Raw genomic sequence first — 15,233 nt, 5'->3', positions numbered from 1 at the left:
ATTATAGTGGTCTTATACAATATTTGCCCTTCTGTGACTGACTAAATTCACTTATCATAATGACCTCCAGCTTCCTTCATGCTATAAGATGTTTAACGGCTTCATCGTTGTTTTTTATTGTTGCGTAGTATTTCATTGTGTGGATATACCATAATTTGTTTTTCCATTTGTCCGTTGATGGACACCTAGGTTGTTTCCATCTTTTTGGTATTGTGAACAGTGCTGCAGTGAACATGGGTGTGCATATATCTATTTGTGTGATGATTCTTATTTCTTTAGGATATATTCCAAGGAGTGGGATAGCTGGATCGTATGATACTTCTATTTCTAGCTTTTTAAGAAAGCGCCAAAGTGGTTGTACCACTTTACATTCCCACCGGCAGTGTTCCAGTGTCTCCACAACCTCTCCAGCATTTATTATTTTGTGTTTTTGGATTAATGCTAGACTTGTTGTAGTGAGATGATATCTCATTGTAGTTTTTATTTGCATTTCTCTAATGGCTAATGATCATAAGCATTTCTTCATGTGTCAGTTAGCCGCGTGAATATCTTCTTTGGCGAAGTGCCCGTTCATATCCTTTGCCCATTTTTTAATTGGTTTATTTGTCTTTTTGTTGTTGAGGTTTTGCAGTATTTTGTAGATTTTAGAGATAAGATGCTGATCGGATTTGTCATAGCTAAAAATTTTTTCCCAGTCTGTAGGTTGTTCTTTTGATGAGGTCTTTTGATGAGCATAAGTGTTTGATTTTTAGGAGCTTCCAGTTATCTAGTCTCTCTTCTAGTGCTTGTGCATTGTTACCTATGGTTTGAATTGTGTTTATGCCATGTATTAGGGCTTCTAGCGTTGTCCCTGTTTTATCTTCCATGATCTATATTGTTTTTGATTTTATATTTAAGCCTTTGATCCATTTTGTGTTAGTTTTTGTACATGGTGTGAGGTTTGGTCTTGTTTCAGTTTTTTGCAGATGGATATCCAGTTATGCCAGCACCATTTGTTAAAGACACTTGTCTTTTCCCTGGTTAATAGACTTTGGGCCTTTGTCAAACATCAGCTGCTCATAGGTGGATGAATTTGTGTCTGGATTCTCAATTCTGTTTCATTAGTCTATGTATCGGTTGTTGTACCAGTACCAGGCTGTTTTGACTACCATGGCGGTGTAATAGGTTTTGAAATTAGGTAGTGTGAGGCCTCCCACTTTTTTCTTCTTCTTGAGTAATGCCTTACTTATTTGAGGCCTCTTCCCTTTCCATATGAAGTTGGTGATTTGTTTTTCCATCTCATTAAAAAATGCCAGTGGGATTTGGATCGGGATTGCGTTGTATCTGCAGATCGCTTTGGGTAGGATTGATATTTTCACAGTGTTGAGTCTGCCTATCCATGAGCAAGATGTTTTTCCACTTATGCAGGTCTCTTTTGGTTTCTTGCAGTAGTGTGTTGTAGTTTTCATTGTGTGGCTCTTTTATGTCACTGGTTAGGTTTATTCCTAAGTATTTTATCTTCTTGGGGGCTGTTGTAAATGGTATTGATTTGGTGATTTCCTCTTTGAGGTTCTCTCTGTTGGTGTTAAGGAATCCAACTGATTTTTTTATGTTTATCTTGTGTCCTGAAACTTTGCTGAAATCTTCTATTAGTTCCAGTAGTTTTCTTGTGGATTCTTTGGGTTTACTGTGTATAAGATCATATCATCTGCAAATAGAGATACTTTTACTTCTTTCTTACCAATTCAGATGCCCTTTCTTTCTTTTTCTAGCCTAATTTCTCTGGCTGGGTCCTCCAGCACAGTGTTGAATAAGAGTGGTGATAAAGGGCATCCTTGTCTAGTTCCTGTTCTTAAGGTGAATGCTTTCAGAGTTTCTCCATTTAGGATGATGTTGACTGTTGGCTTTGTATAGATGCCATTAATTATACTGAGGAATTTCCTGTCCCCATTTTGTTGAGAGTTTTTATCGTGAATGGGTGTTGGACTTTGTCAAATGCCTTTTCTTCATCTATCGATGGGATCATGTGGTTCTTGTCTTTTGTTTTATTTAGGTGATGGATTACATTGATTGTTTTTCTAATGTTGAACCATCTGTGCATACCTAGTATAAATCCCACTTGATCATGGTGAATTATTTTTTTGATATGTTGCTGAATTCTATTGGCTAGAATTTTGTTGAAGATTTTTGCATCAGTGTTCATGAGGGATATCGGTCTATAATTTTCTTTTTTTTGTGGTGTCTTTACCTGATTTTGGTATCAGGGTTATGCTGGCTTCCCAGAATGAGTTGGGGAGTATTCCATCCTTTTCTGTGCTCTGAATTACCTTTAGTAGTAGTGGTCTTAACTCTCTCTGAAAGTTTGGTAGAATTCTCCAGTGAAGCCATCCTGGCCAGGGCTTTTTTTGTTGTGAGTTTTTTAATTACCCTTCCAATTTCTTCTTTTGTTAGGGGTTTATTTAGTTGTTCTACCTCTGTAACTACCTTTACTCTTGATGTGGTCTTTTCCCATTTTTGCCAGAGGCTTGTTTGATCAGTTTCCAGTAATGTCCTATCTTCAAACTGTTCTTTTTACTTGATTTTTTCCCAGTCACCTCACAAAAAATTCTGGATCTTCCGATGGACTGTACTTTTCCTTTCTTTGTTTTCATCTTGTTGCCTTTTTCTTTTTGTGTAGCAAACTTCTTGGAAGAACAAAACCAGAGTTGATACCTCTACTTCTTAACTACCTGCTATATTTTAGCCTCTTAGTTGTGCTTAGTAATTGAGTTATAATTTATTTGCCATTGTAAGCAATAGCCATATGAAATCTGGATTTGCCAGAAAATCCTCATCATGGACGGTGTCCTTTTTGTCTTTTAGCTACAGTTGCATAGAGATCCATGAATGAGAAATTCTTAATAATTTAGCATCAGGAAACTTTTCTCCCTTGAGGATCTGGTATATTTCCTCCTTTTTGATAGTCATATCTGTGAAACACATTCTAGTTTTCTTTTTGTCCTGGCTCCCAGGTATTCCATAACCAAATCTGGTCTTTTGTTACATCAACTATATTAATCTCACTACTGGTATATTTGTTTCCTCTTCCTCATTCTGTGGGGTTTAGGACTTCACCTCTTGCCTTTGTTTCTCTGCGTGTTGATTTTGTTCTCTCCTACTACATAACTTTCTACTTCATGAGACTGGAACCATGACTGCTGACAGCTTTTGGCTCTCATCTTCCCAGCCCCTTCTATCAGAAGAAGGGGTTGTCTTGAAGAATCCTGGGGAAGGACTCTGATTGATCTGCCTTGGATCATGTGCCCATCCCTGTGGCTGGAGGGTGGGGAGGGTCCTATGAATGGCAACCCTTACTAGAACTGCATAGTTGAAGTCTGGGGTAAGAGCAGCTTCCCTAATGTTGGGGGTGGGGGTGTGTGTGAGTGCTGTTTGTAGAAGGGGAGATTATGAAGCAGACAAAAATAGATGTCTACCATACTGGTTTTTAATGTTCATTTTTCAAATTTTAAGGTTATAATACAGGCCCTTTATTGTAGGCTGTCTCAGAACCTTTCTTGACAAAATTTTAGAAATAAATACATAAAATATCATAAGCTCCTATTCATTTATTCATTTACCCTTTAAACTATTACATTTGTCTTTTGAGTCTACAGCCTTTTGATTTTGCTGTTAACTTCAAATTGCCAAACTTCAAATTTTCTGCAGTTTTCATTCTACTTGACCCACTTTGCAGCATTTAAAACTGATTATTCCATCTTTCTTACAGTTGGTTCTTCTGCTGACTTCTGAGAAGCTTTCTTCTATCTCTTTCAACACTACATTTTTGACATTTCTTTCTTAATCCTTTAAAATTTAAGTTACATGATTGGTTTTCTAGCTTGTTTATTTGATTGCCTCACCTTAGGTGAACTTATGCATGCTTATGGATACCTCTGGGCACCGATATCTGAAAAATTTTTTCAGCTTTCAGATCCCTATATCCATTTACCTTCTGGATGTCTCTACTTAGGTATCCTAGGCATCTTTGATTAAATTTCTCTACCTCTGTAGTCACTATCATAATCTAACCCCCATTTTTTCTAGATTATTGCAGCAGTTTAAATTATTTAAGTTTTATAAGGTGGTATATTGACATGGTTAAAAAAATACAAAAAGATACACAGTGAAAATTCTCTTTCTTAACCTGTCTCTCAGTTACCCAGTTTTGCCTTCCAACTCCCCATTGTTACTAGTTTTTCATGCATTTTTCTACAGTTTATGTATGTGCAAGCTTATATAGACTTTTGTTTTTCTTCCCTTTCTACAAAAGATAGCACATCATACATAGTTCTAATGAATTTCTCTCACTATCTTTTTACTACTTTCCTTTTCAGTACAGCTCACTTCTGTTTCAAGATTGTTTCCCAAGTTCCTGTAGTGTTTCTCAACCTTTGGTGCAGAGAAAAATTTTTTTCTGGACTACAGTATTTTCACTAAAAGCATTGTTTTTCAAACTTAAACATTTCTGTACCAGGTATGGCTGGGTTAAAAAAAAAAAAAAAAACACATACAACAATAAAAACTAATTCTCTATTTATACAGTAGATTCAGAAATTTATGGTGGTATTGCCCTAGGACCAAGTAGAAATTGCAACTGCCCTGTGAGGATGTGGAGCAATAGGCACTCTTAATTCATTGCTGGTGGGAATGCAAATTGGTAACACACTTTGGAAGACAGTTTGTCAGTTTCTTGCAAAGCAAAATATTGGCTACTATTTTGATCTAGCCATCACACTCCTAGGTATTTACCCAAGTGAGATAAAAATATATGTTCACATAAAAACCTGCACAGGAATATTTATAGCAGCTTTATTCATAATTGCCCCAAATTGGAAGCAACCAAGATGTCCCTCAATAGATGAATGGATAAACAAACTGTGGTACATTCATATGATGGAGTATTGCTAAGTGATATAAAGAAATGAACTGTCAACCCACAAAAAGACATGGAGAAATCTTAAATGCATACTGCTAAGTGAAAAAAGCCAATGTGAAAAAGCTACATACTGTATGATTTGAAGTATGTGACATTCTGGAAAAAGCAGAGGTACAGAGACAGTGAAAAAAGATCAGTGGTTTGCCAGGGATGCAGGGGGAGGGGGAAGGAACGATGGTGGACTACAGAGCGTTTTTAGGGCATTGAAACTTCTCTATGGTATTGTAACGGTGGACACATGACAGTACGCATCTGTCAAAACACATAGATCTGTACAACACAAAGAGTGAACCCTGATGTGAACTATGGACTTTGTTGTTGTCAATTGCCGTTGAGTCGATTCTGACTTATGGTGACTCTGTGTGTGCAGAGTGGAACTGCTTCATAGGGTTTTCAATGCTGTGACCTTTCGGAAGTAGATCACCAGGGATGTCTGAGACACCTCTGAGCGGGTTCTAACTGTGAACCTTTACGACTAGTAGTCAAGCACTTAATCATTTGAGCCACTGTGGACTTCAGTAAATAATAATGTGTTAATGTGAGTTCATCAGTTGTAACAAATGGACCATAGGAATGCAGGATGTTAATAGGAGAAACAGTATGCGGGGGAAAGGGTAAATGGAAACTGTCTACTTTCTGTACATTTTCTCTTTAAAGCTAAAACTACTAAAAAAAAAAAAAAGGGTCTATTAAAAAAATTACAATTGTCATATCACCATGTAAATTCTTTTTTCCATCTGTCTTGTCGCCACTTTCCTACTTTCTTTCCCCAGTCCATCTTTCACATAGCTACTAGCAGACAAATAAGCCTGAGAGATTACTTTCTCTGTGTTATTTTCAAAAATCACCAGTGGTTTTCTGTTTTCTAATCCATGTCCCAATGCCTCAGGTTAGAATTTGTTGTGTCCTATCTTAATTTCAGTAATAGTGATTTCAATAGTAATATATGCATGCTCAAATTTTTGAAAATTGGGGGAAAGAAAGATAAGAAGAAAGGGGGAAAAATTCCATAATCTCATCCAGTGATACCCAGGCAGTATAGTTTAGTGTTAAGATTATGGGTTTTGGAGTCAGATGAACTACCATAGATACGTTATTGGGCAAGTTTCTTCTAAGGCTCAGTTTCCTCAGTTACAGAATAGCATTGAGCTCTTATTTTGCCAGGTACTGTCAGGTGCTTTACATGGAGGATTATATTATTCACCGTCTAATCAGAACAGTGAGATACAGGTATTTTTTTAATAATCCTTTTTTGTCGTTGAGAATATACACAGCAGAACATATACCAATTCAATTTCTACACGTACAAAATTCATTGACATTGATTACATTCTTCAAGTTGTGCAGCCATTCTCACTCTTTTACAATTTGTTCTTCCCCATTAACATAAATTCACTGCCCCCTAAGTTTCCTTTATAATCTTTCGAGTTGCTGTTGTCAGTTTGATCCCATATAGCAAGATCTTAAAAGAGTACAATACTCAAGTCAGACATTCTTTACTAAGCTATTGTTTGGTTTTAAGAAGACTTCAAGGGATATTTTTGGTTTAAGGTTTAAAGATTATCTCAGGGCAGTTGTTTCAGGAGTTCATCCAGCCTCCATGGCTCCACAATGTCTGGTGTTTATGAGAATTTGAAAATTCTCTTCTGTATTGTCTCCCCTTTGACCATGATTCTTCTGTAGAATCTTTGATTGAAATATTTATAGTGGTAGCCAGGTACCATCCAGTTCTTCGGGTGTCATGGTAAAGGGAGCAGTTGTTCATGGAGGCAATTAGCCACATATTCCATTTCCTCCTCCTGTTCTGACTTTCCTTCCTCTGTTGCTCAAGGCAAATAGAGACCAGTTATTGTATCTTGAATGGTAGCTTGTAAGCTTTTAAGACCCCAGGCACTCTGCAGAGAGCTAGGAGATAGAACAGAAGCACTAAACATGGTATTAGGCCATTTAACTGGGATGTCCTATGAAACCATGACTCTAAACCTTCAAATCAGCCACTTTTTTAACGATGAGGAAACTTGAGACATAGGTTAAGTAATTTAATTTGTACAGAGTCACATTATTAACAAGTGGGCAAGCCGGATTTTGAACTCTGGGCCCTCCAGAGTTGGTTCTCTTGCTATGCTGTACTTCAGATTATAGTTAGGCAAATAACCTGAAGGGTTACCAGATGTGTATATGTGAGTATCTTCATCTTGGTATTTTAGAATAGGAGAGATTGAATAGCATAAATATGGTGAGATTAAGAACTATATAGTCAGTTATGAGGACACTATTCCTCCATGGTTGACTCTTCTCTGAAGTTTATTAATTTCTGCCACTGTATGTGTATATTTTACCCTGTAGTTCCTGATTTATTCCCTTGGCCTTAAAAGTTAGGGTGATGAAAGTTACATGAGTTTTCTTTCTCTTTATGAAGGTTTTAATTTATACTTTCAGAAGTTATTTAATCATCATTTCTTTGGCAGCAAATGATTAATATTTATGGATGTTTGACTGCTTTTGGTCACTGATTTTTTGGGGAATGCTGAGTTTTTTCCATGGGTTGCCATGAATTAGAGTTGCTTCAGTGGCACCTGGATGACTGGATGAGTTTTCTCAAGTAAAACACACTTCTTTTTTGATTTATGTGAAATGTATTTCAACGTATATTCTTTTGTCATTTGTACAAATAGCCGTATATTATAAGCTATAAAAGGATTTATATTTTACTATTATCCAAAGACTAACTTTATTTTTTTGTTGTGCTTTAGATGAAGGTTTACAGAGCAAATTAGTTTCTCATTAAACAATTAATACATGTATTGTTTTATGACGTTGATTGTCAACCCCATAATGTGTCAGCACTCTCCACTTTTTGACCTTGGGTTCTCCGTTTCCATTCGTCCAGCTTTCCTGCTGTCCCCTCCTGCCTTCTTGTCCTTGCCCCTGGGCTGGTGTACCCATTTAGTCTCATATACATGGTTGAGTTACATGTGTTATTGTTTGTTTTATGGGTCTCTTAATAAGCTTTGTTATACCAGTTGACCTAGATGTCCTCTGAAAGCATGGTCCCCACACCGTTATCCTGCTGCTTTGTCCCTCAAAGTGTTTGATTGTATTCAGGAAACTTCTTAGCTTTGGTTTAGTCCAGTTGTGCTAACTTCCCTATAGTGTGTGCTGTCCTTCCCTTCACCTAAGATAAAACTTGTCTACTATTTAGTTAGTGTCTTTGTACTACATCTTTACCCAATGCTTAGTATTGTCAGTCTTTTTAATTTTCTGGTTTAAAATTCTAGTAGGTATGTGGTGGTATGTGTCATTGTGGTTTTACTTCACAGTTGCTGATTACTAATGATGGTGAGCTCCTTTCTTAGGTCATTTGAGTTTTTTTAGTTGTGACTTGCAGATGGCTTCTCCCTGTAAGTGGTTTGTCTTTTCATTTTTTAAAATGCTGTCTTTTGATGAAAAGAAGTTCTTAATGTCAATTTAGTCAAAATTTTCAGTTTTCTTTTGTGGTTAGTGCTTTTTGTGACTTACGAAATTTTTTTTGTAGCCTGAGGTCATAAAATTATTTTTCTCTATGATCTTCTAAAAGGATTTTTTGTTTTGCCTTTTTCATTTAGATCTATAATCTGCCTGAATTTTAATTTTGTATATTTTGTGTATAGAGTGAAGTAGGAGGAGAAAGTTTGATTTTTTTTTTTTAATAGTATATCCAGTTCTTCTAACACCATTTTGACCCATTGCTCTACATTGCCACAGTGTCATCAGTCAGCTGTTATGTATGTGTGGATGTGTAGAGTTTCTGTTATGCTTTTTTGATATATTTGTCTTATCTTTTTGCCAATACCACAGTTTTAAAATTACTATAGCCATTTAATAAGTCTGGAAATCTGGTATCAGATAGATATTATCTTGTCTTTTTTTTTTAAAGTATCTTGCCTATTCTTGGCTTTTTGCATGTGACATACATTTATAGCCACTTTGTTCTGTGGAAAGTCCTGGTACTGTTTTGTTTGGGTTTGCATTGATTCTGTAGATCAATTTGGGAAAAACTTGGCATCTTTCCAGTTTTGATTCTTACAGTCCGTGAATAAGGTAATCTTTCTATTTTAGGTTTTCTTTAGTTTCTCTCATAATTTTTTTCCCTAAATTTTATTTATTGTGTTGTTCTTATTGAGATACACATAGCAAAACACACCAATTGAACAGTTTTACATGTACAATTTAGTGACGTTGATTACATTCTTCAAGTTGTGCAGCCATTCTCACCCTCCTTTTCTGAGTTGTTCCTGCATCATTAACATAAACTCACTGCCTCCTAAGGTTCCTAGCTAATCTTTTGAGTTGCTGTTGTCAGTTTCATCACATATATATATATATATAGATCTTAAAAGAGCATAATGCTCAAGGCAGACCTTTTTTTTATTAGTTATGCCAAACCTTTTTTATGGTTTTAAGATGACTTTAGGGAATGTTTTTGGTTTAAAGTCTAAAGATTATCTCAGGACAGTAGTTTCAGGGGTTCATCCAGCCTCTATGGCTCCAGAAATTCTACCATCTATAAGAATCTGAAATTCTGTTCTGCATTTTTCCCCTTTTGATCAGGATTCTTCTTTCGGATCTTTGATCAAAATGTTCAGCAATGGTAGCCGGGCACCGTCCAGCTCTTTTGGTCTCATAGCAAAGGAGACAGTTGTTCATGGATGCAATTAGCCACACATTCCATTTCCTCCTCCTATTTGTTGCTTTTCCTTCTTCCTTTGTTGCTTCAGGTGAAATGAGACCAGTTGTTGTGTCTTGGATGGCCACTTGTAAGCTTATAAGACTCCAGGCACTATGCAACAAACTAGGAGGTAGAACAGAAGCTCTAACATGTTATTAGGTGAGTTAACTTGTATGTCCGATGAAACCATTGCCTGAAACCTCCAAACGAAGGAACCAAACCCCTTGAGGTGTTTGGTTGTACATATGCAGCCTCAGCAGCTACTTTTTTTTTGTTGTTGTAAATATATCTGTCACAGAACTTTTGTCAATTCTACTTTTTGCAGGTGTACAACTTATTGACGGCAATTATAATAATTGACTGTGCAGCCCTACCCTTAATCAGTATGATTTTTCCATCACTGTTAACCCTCCTTTTCCTCCTCCCTCCTGCCCCTGGTAACCACTGATAAACTTTGGTATCTATACATTTGCCTTTTTTTGTTATTTTATGTAAATGAGGTCATACAGTATTTGTGCTTTTGTGATTGGCTTATTACGCTCAACAGGTCTTCAGACTACACCCATACTGAACCACGTATTAAGACTTCATTTCTCCTTCTGGCTGAGTAGTATTCCGTTGTATGTATAGCTGCATTTGTTTATCCATTCATCTGTTGATGGGCATTTAAGTTGTTCCCACTTTTTAACTATTGTGAACAGTGCTGCAGTGAACATTGGTGTACACGTCTCCTTTTCAGTCTCTGCTTTCAGGTCTTTTGGGTATATACGTAGGAGTGGAGTTGCTGGTTCATGCGGTAGTTTGTTATACTGACTCTGTAGAACAGAGTTGAACTGCACCATGGGGTTTCCAAGGAGGGGCTGGTAGATTTGCACTGCTGACCTTTTGGTTAGCAGCTGAGCTCTTAACCACTGTGCCACCAAGGCTCCTATGAGTTGGAATCGACTCAGTGGCAACAAGTTTGGTTTCGGTTTGATGGTAGTTCTATTTTTAGTTTTTTGAGGAACCGCCACACTGTTTTCCACAATGGCTGTACCATTTTGCATTCTCACCAGGAATGGATAAGTGTTCTAATTTCTCCACATCCTTGCCAACATGTGTTACTTTCTGTTTTTTTTTTTTTAATCTTTGCTGTTCTAGTGGGAGTAAAATGGTATCTCATTGTGGTTTTGATTTGCATCTCTCTGATGACTAATAGACGCCGGGGATTTTTAATGTGTTTTGTGGCCATTTGAATGTCCTCTTTGGTGAAATGTCTATTCAAGTCCTTTGCCCGTTTTATGATGGGTTGTCTTTTTGTTGTTAAATTGTTGAAGTTTTATACATATTTTGGTTATTAGAGTCTGGTCTGATACATGGTTTCCGAAGATGCTCTTCCAGTCAGTAGCTTGTCTTTTCACCTTTTTGATAAATTCTTTAGATGAACAAAAGTCTTTAATTTTTATGAGGTCTCATTTATGTATTTTGTCATTTGGTATTTGTGCTTTTGTTATTATACAGTCATGTGTGGCTTAAAGTCCATGATATAGTCTGTGAAATAGGATATTATGTGATTTGGACATTGTGTGAACACCTGGGTCTGTGGGACATGGGTCTCCTGGACACAACAGCCTGGGGGCTGCTGTGTAGCGCGTGACCTGTGCAGCAGGATCTGTGCAGCTCCTGCTGCAGATGAGGAGCTGCAGACGCCTCAGGTGAGTGCTTGGCCAGGTCCTGCCTGGCCTGCAGCCCCATAGCCCTGTGAAGGTCATGGCAGGGAGGCCTTGGGCAGGGCCCGGGGCAGTAGGGGAGTGGTCTCAGCAACTAGGCGCCCCCACCCCACCTAGGCCTCGTGATGCCTGCAGACGTTGGGTGCTTGGGAGCAGGATCAGGTGCCCTCACCTCCCAGCAGCAGGGGCAGCTATTTATGTGGGTAGGGGGCGGTCGGTTGGGCTTGATGCTGAGTCAGGCTGTGAGCATACCGTGGATGGCACGTACCTGACCAGGGACATATATGTGGTTTGATGTTGCCCAGGTGGACATTACGCGGCACATGACTGTATTAGATAATCTGTAGTTGAAAGCTAGGGCGGACAGCATTGCCCCTGCTTTTTCGTCTAAGAATTTATGGTTTTAGTTTGCACATTTAGGTTCTCAGTCCATTTTGAATATGTATGGCGGGAGGCATGGATCCTGTTTTATTTTTCTGTGCGTGGAAATCAATTTTCCCCACACCATTTATTTAAGAGACTCTTCTTTCTCCATCAAATGGACTTATGAGTAGCCTTGTCAGAAATTAGTTGACCATACGTTTGTGGGTTTATATCTGGACTCTCAATTCTATTCCATCAGCTTATGTGTCTATTATACCAGTACCAGGCTGTTTTGATTATTGTAGCTGTATACAGGCATACCTCACTTTATTGTGCTTTTCTTGATTGCAGATACTGTTTGTGTTTTTTTTTTTTTTCCAAATTGAAGGTTTGTGGCAACTCTGCATCGAGAAAGTCTGTCAGCACCATTTTTCCAACAGCGTATGCTCACTTCATGTTCTGTGTCACATTTTGGTAATTCTCATAATATTTCAGACTTTTCCATTACTATTGTATTTGTTATGGTGACTTGTGATCAGTGATGTTTGATGTTAGTATTGTAATTGTTTTGGGGTGTCATGAACTGTGCCCTTATAAGACGATGAACTTAAATGATAAATGTTGCGTGTGTTTTGACTGCTCTGTCGACCAGCTGTTCGTCCCTCTCTTCAGGCCTCCCTATTCCCTGAGACATGACAGTATTGAAATTAGGCCAGTTAATAATCCTGCAATGGCCTCCAAGTGTTCAAGTGAAAGAAGAGTCGCATGTCTCTAATTTTAAATCAAAAGCTAGAAATGATTCAGCTTTGTGAGGAAGGCATGTTGAAAGCCAAGATAGGCTGAAAGCTGGGCCTCTTGTGCCGGATAGTTAGCCAAGTTGTGAATGCAAAGGACAAGTTCTTGAAGGAAATTAAAAGTGCTATTTCAGTGAACACATAAATGATAAGAAAACCAAACAGCCTTATTGCTGATATGGAGAAAGTTGTAGTGGTCTGGATAGAAGATCAAACCAGCAACAACATTCCCTTAAGCCACAGCCTAATCCAGAGCAGCGACCTTAACTCTCTTCAATTCTGAGAGTTTAGACAGGTGAGGAAGGTGCGGAAGAAAAGTTTGAAGCTAGCAGAGGTTGGTTCATGAGGCTTAAGGAAAGAAGCCATTTCCATAACCTAAAAGTGCAAGGTGAAGCAGAAACTGTGATGTAGAAGCTGTAGCAGGTTATCCAGAAGATTCAGCTAAGATAACTGATGAAGGTGGCTACACTAAACAACAGATTTTCAAGGTAGATGAAACAGCCTCATATTGGAAGATGATGCCATCTAGGACTTTCATAGCTAGAGAGAAGGAATCAATTCCTGGCTTCAAAGCTTCAAAGGACAGGCTGACTTTCTTGTTAAGGGCTAATGCAGCTGGTAACTTTAAGTTGAAGACAATGCTCATTTACCATTCTGAAAATCCTAGGGCCCTTAAGAATTATACTAAATCTACTCTGCCTGTGCTCTATAAATGGAACAGCAAAGCCTGGATGACAGCACATCTGTTTACAGCATGGTTTACTGAATATTTCAAGCCTACTGTTGAGACATACTGCTTAGAAAAAATAGATTCCTTTCAAAATATTACTGCACATTGACAATGCACCTGATCACCCAAGAGCTCTGATGGAGATGTGCAAGGAGAGTAACGTTTTCATGCCTGATAACACAACATCCATTCTGCAGCCCATGGATCAAGGAGTAGTTCCGACTTTCAGATCTTATTATTTAAGAAATACATTTTGTAAGGCTATAGCTGCTATAAATAGTGATTCCTCTCAGGGATCTGAGCAAAGTAAATTCAAAACCTTCTGGAAAGGATTCACCATTCTAGATGCCATTAAGAACGTTCATGATTTGTGGGAGGAGGTCAAAATATCAACATTAACAGGACTTCAGAAGAAATTGATTCCAACCCTGATGAATGACTTTGAGGTGTTCAAGACATCAGTAGAGGAAGTAACTGCAGATGTAGTGGAAATAGCAAGAGAACTAGTATTAGAAGTGAGCCTGAAGATGTGACTGAATTGCTGCAATCTCATGATAAAACTTTAATGGATGAGGAATTGCTTCTTATGGATGAGCAAAGAAAGTGGTTTCTTAAGATGGGATCTACCTCCTGGTGAAGATGCTGCGAACATTGTTGAAATGACAAAGAACTTAGAATATTACATAAACTTAGTTAATAAAACAGCAGAAGGATTTGAGAGAATTGACTCCAGTTTTGAAAATAAGTTCAGCTGTGGGTAAAATGCTATCATACAGCATTGCATGCTACAGAGAAATTTTTCATGAAAGGAAGAATCAGTCGATGCCACAGACTTCACTGTTGTCTTATTTTAAGATATTGCCAAGCCACCTCAACCTTCAGTGACCACCACCCTGATCAGTCAGCAGCCATCAACATCGAGGCAAGACCTTCCACTAGCAAAAAGATTATGACTTGCTGAAAGCTTAGAAGATGGTTAGTATTTTTTAGCTGTAAAGTATTTTTTAGCCCAGGAGACAGAAAGGGCCACATAAACCAGAGACTCTATCAGCCTGAGACCAGAAGCACTAGCTGGTGCCCAGCTACCACCAATGACCACCCTGACAGTAAACACAGCAGAGAGTCCCTGATGGAGCAGGAGAACAGTGAGTTGCAGATCTCAGATTGTATTAAAAAGATCAGACTTAATGGTCTGACTGAGACTGGAGGGATCCCGGAAGACATGGCCCCTGGACTCTCTGTTAGCCCAGGATTGAAACCATTCGTGAAGCCAACTCTTCAGAGAAAGATTAGACTGGACTACGGGACATAAAATGATAACTCGTGAGGAGAGTGCTTCTTAGTTCAAGTAGATACATGAGACTAAATGGTTGCCTCCTGTCCAGAGGCAAGATGAGTAGGCAAAAAGGGACAGGAGCTGGTTAAATGGACACAGGAAATCCGGGGTGGAAAGGAGGAGTGTGCTTTCACGTTACAGGGGGAACAGCTAGGGTCACATAGCAATGTAGGTATAAAATTTTGTATAAGAAACTGACTTGAGCTGTAAACTTAAAGCACAATAAAAAAAAATTTAAGGTATGTACATGATTTTTTATTCATAACGCTGTTGCACACCTATAGACTACAGTATAGTATAAACATAACTGTTAGATACACTCGGAAACCAAAAAATTCGTTTGACTCACTTTATTGCTCACTTTATTGAGGTGGTCTGGAACCACACCCGCAGTAGCTCTGAAGTATGCCTGTAGTATGTTTTAAAATCAGGAAATTGAGTCCTCCTACTTTGTTCTTCTCTTTGAACATTTTTTTAGCTATTCAGAGCCTCTTGCCATTCTGTATAACGTTGAGGATTGGTTTTTCTGTTTCTGTAAGGAAGGCTGTTGGAATTTTGATCAGGATTGCGTCGAATCTGTAGATTGCTTTGGGTAATATTGATATGTTAACATTAAGTCTTCTGATCTATGAATATGGA

General features: G+C 38.1%; 1 protein-coding gene across 8 annotated transcripts in view; it reads left to right on the top strand.

The window, feature by feature from the left end:
- Nucleotides 1-15,233, top strand: part of MLLT10 (MLLT10 histone lysine methyltransferase DOT1L cofactor) — a 332,811-nt gene that overhangs the window by 34,799 nt on the left and 282,779 nt on the right. The gene's annotated exons all lie outside the window — the stretch shown is intronic.

The sequence above is a fragment of the Trichechus manatus genome, unplaced genomic scaffold (assembly GCF_000243295.1).
Source record: "Trichechus manatus latirostris isolate Lorelei unplaced genomic scaffold, TriManLat1.0 scaffold00075, whole genome shotgun sequence".
Lineage (NCBI taxonomy): Eukaryota > Metazoa > Chordata > Mammalia > Sirenia > Trichechidae > Trichechus > Trichechus manatus.
The sequence above is the reverse complement of the archived record's forward strand: the minus strand, read 5'-3'. Positions and strand labels throughout refer to the sequence as shown.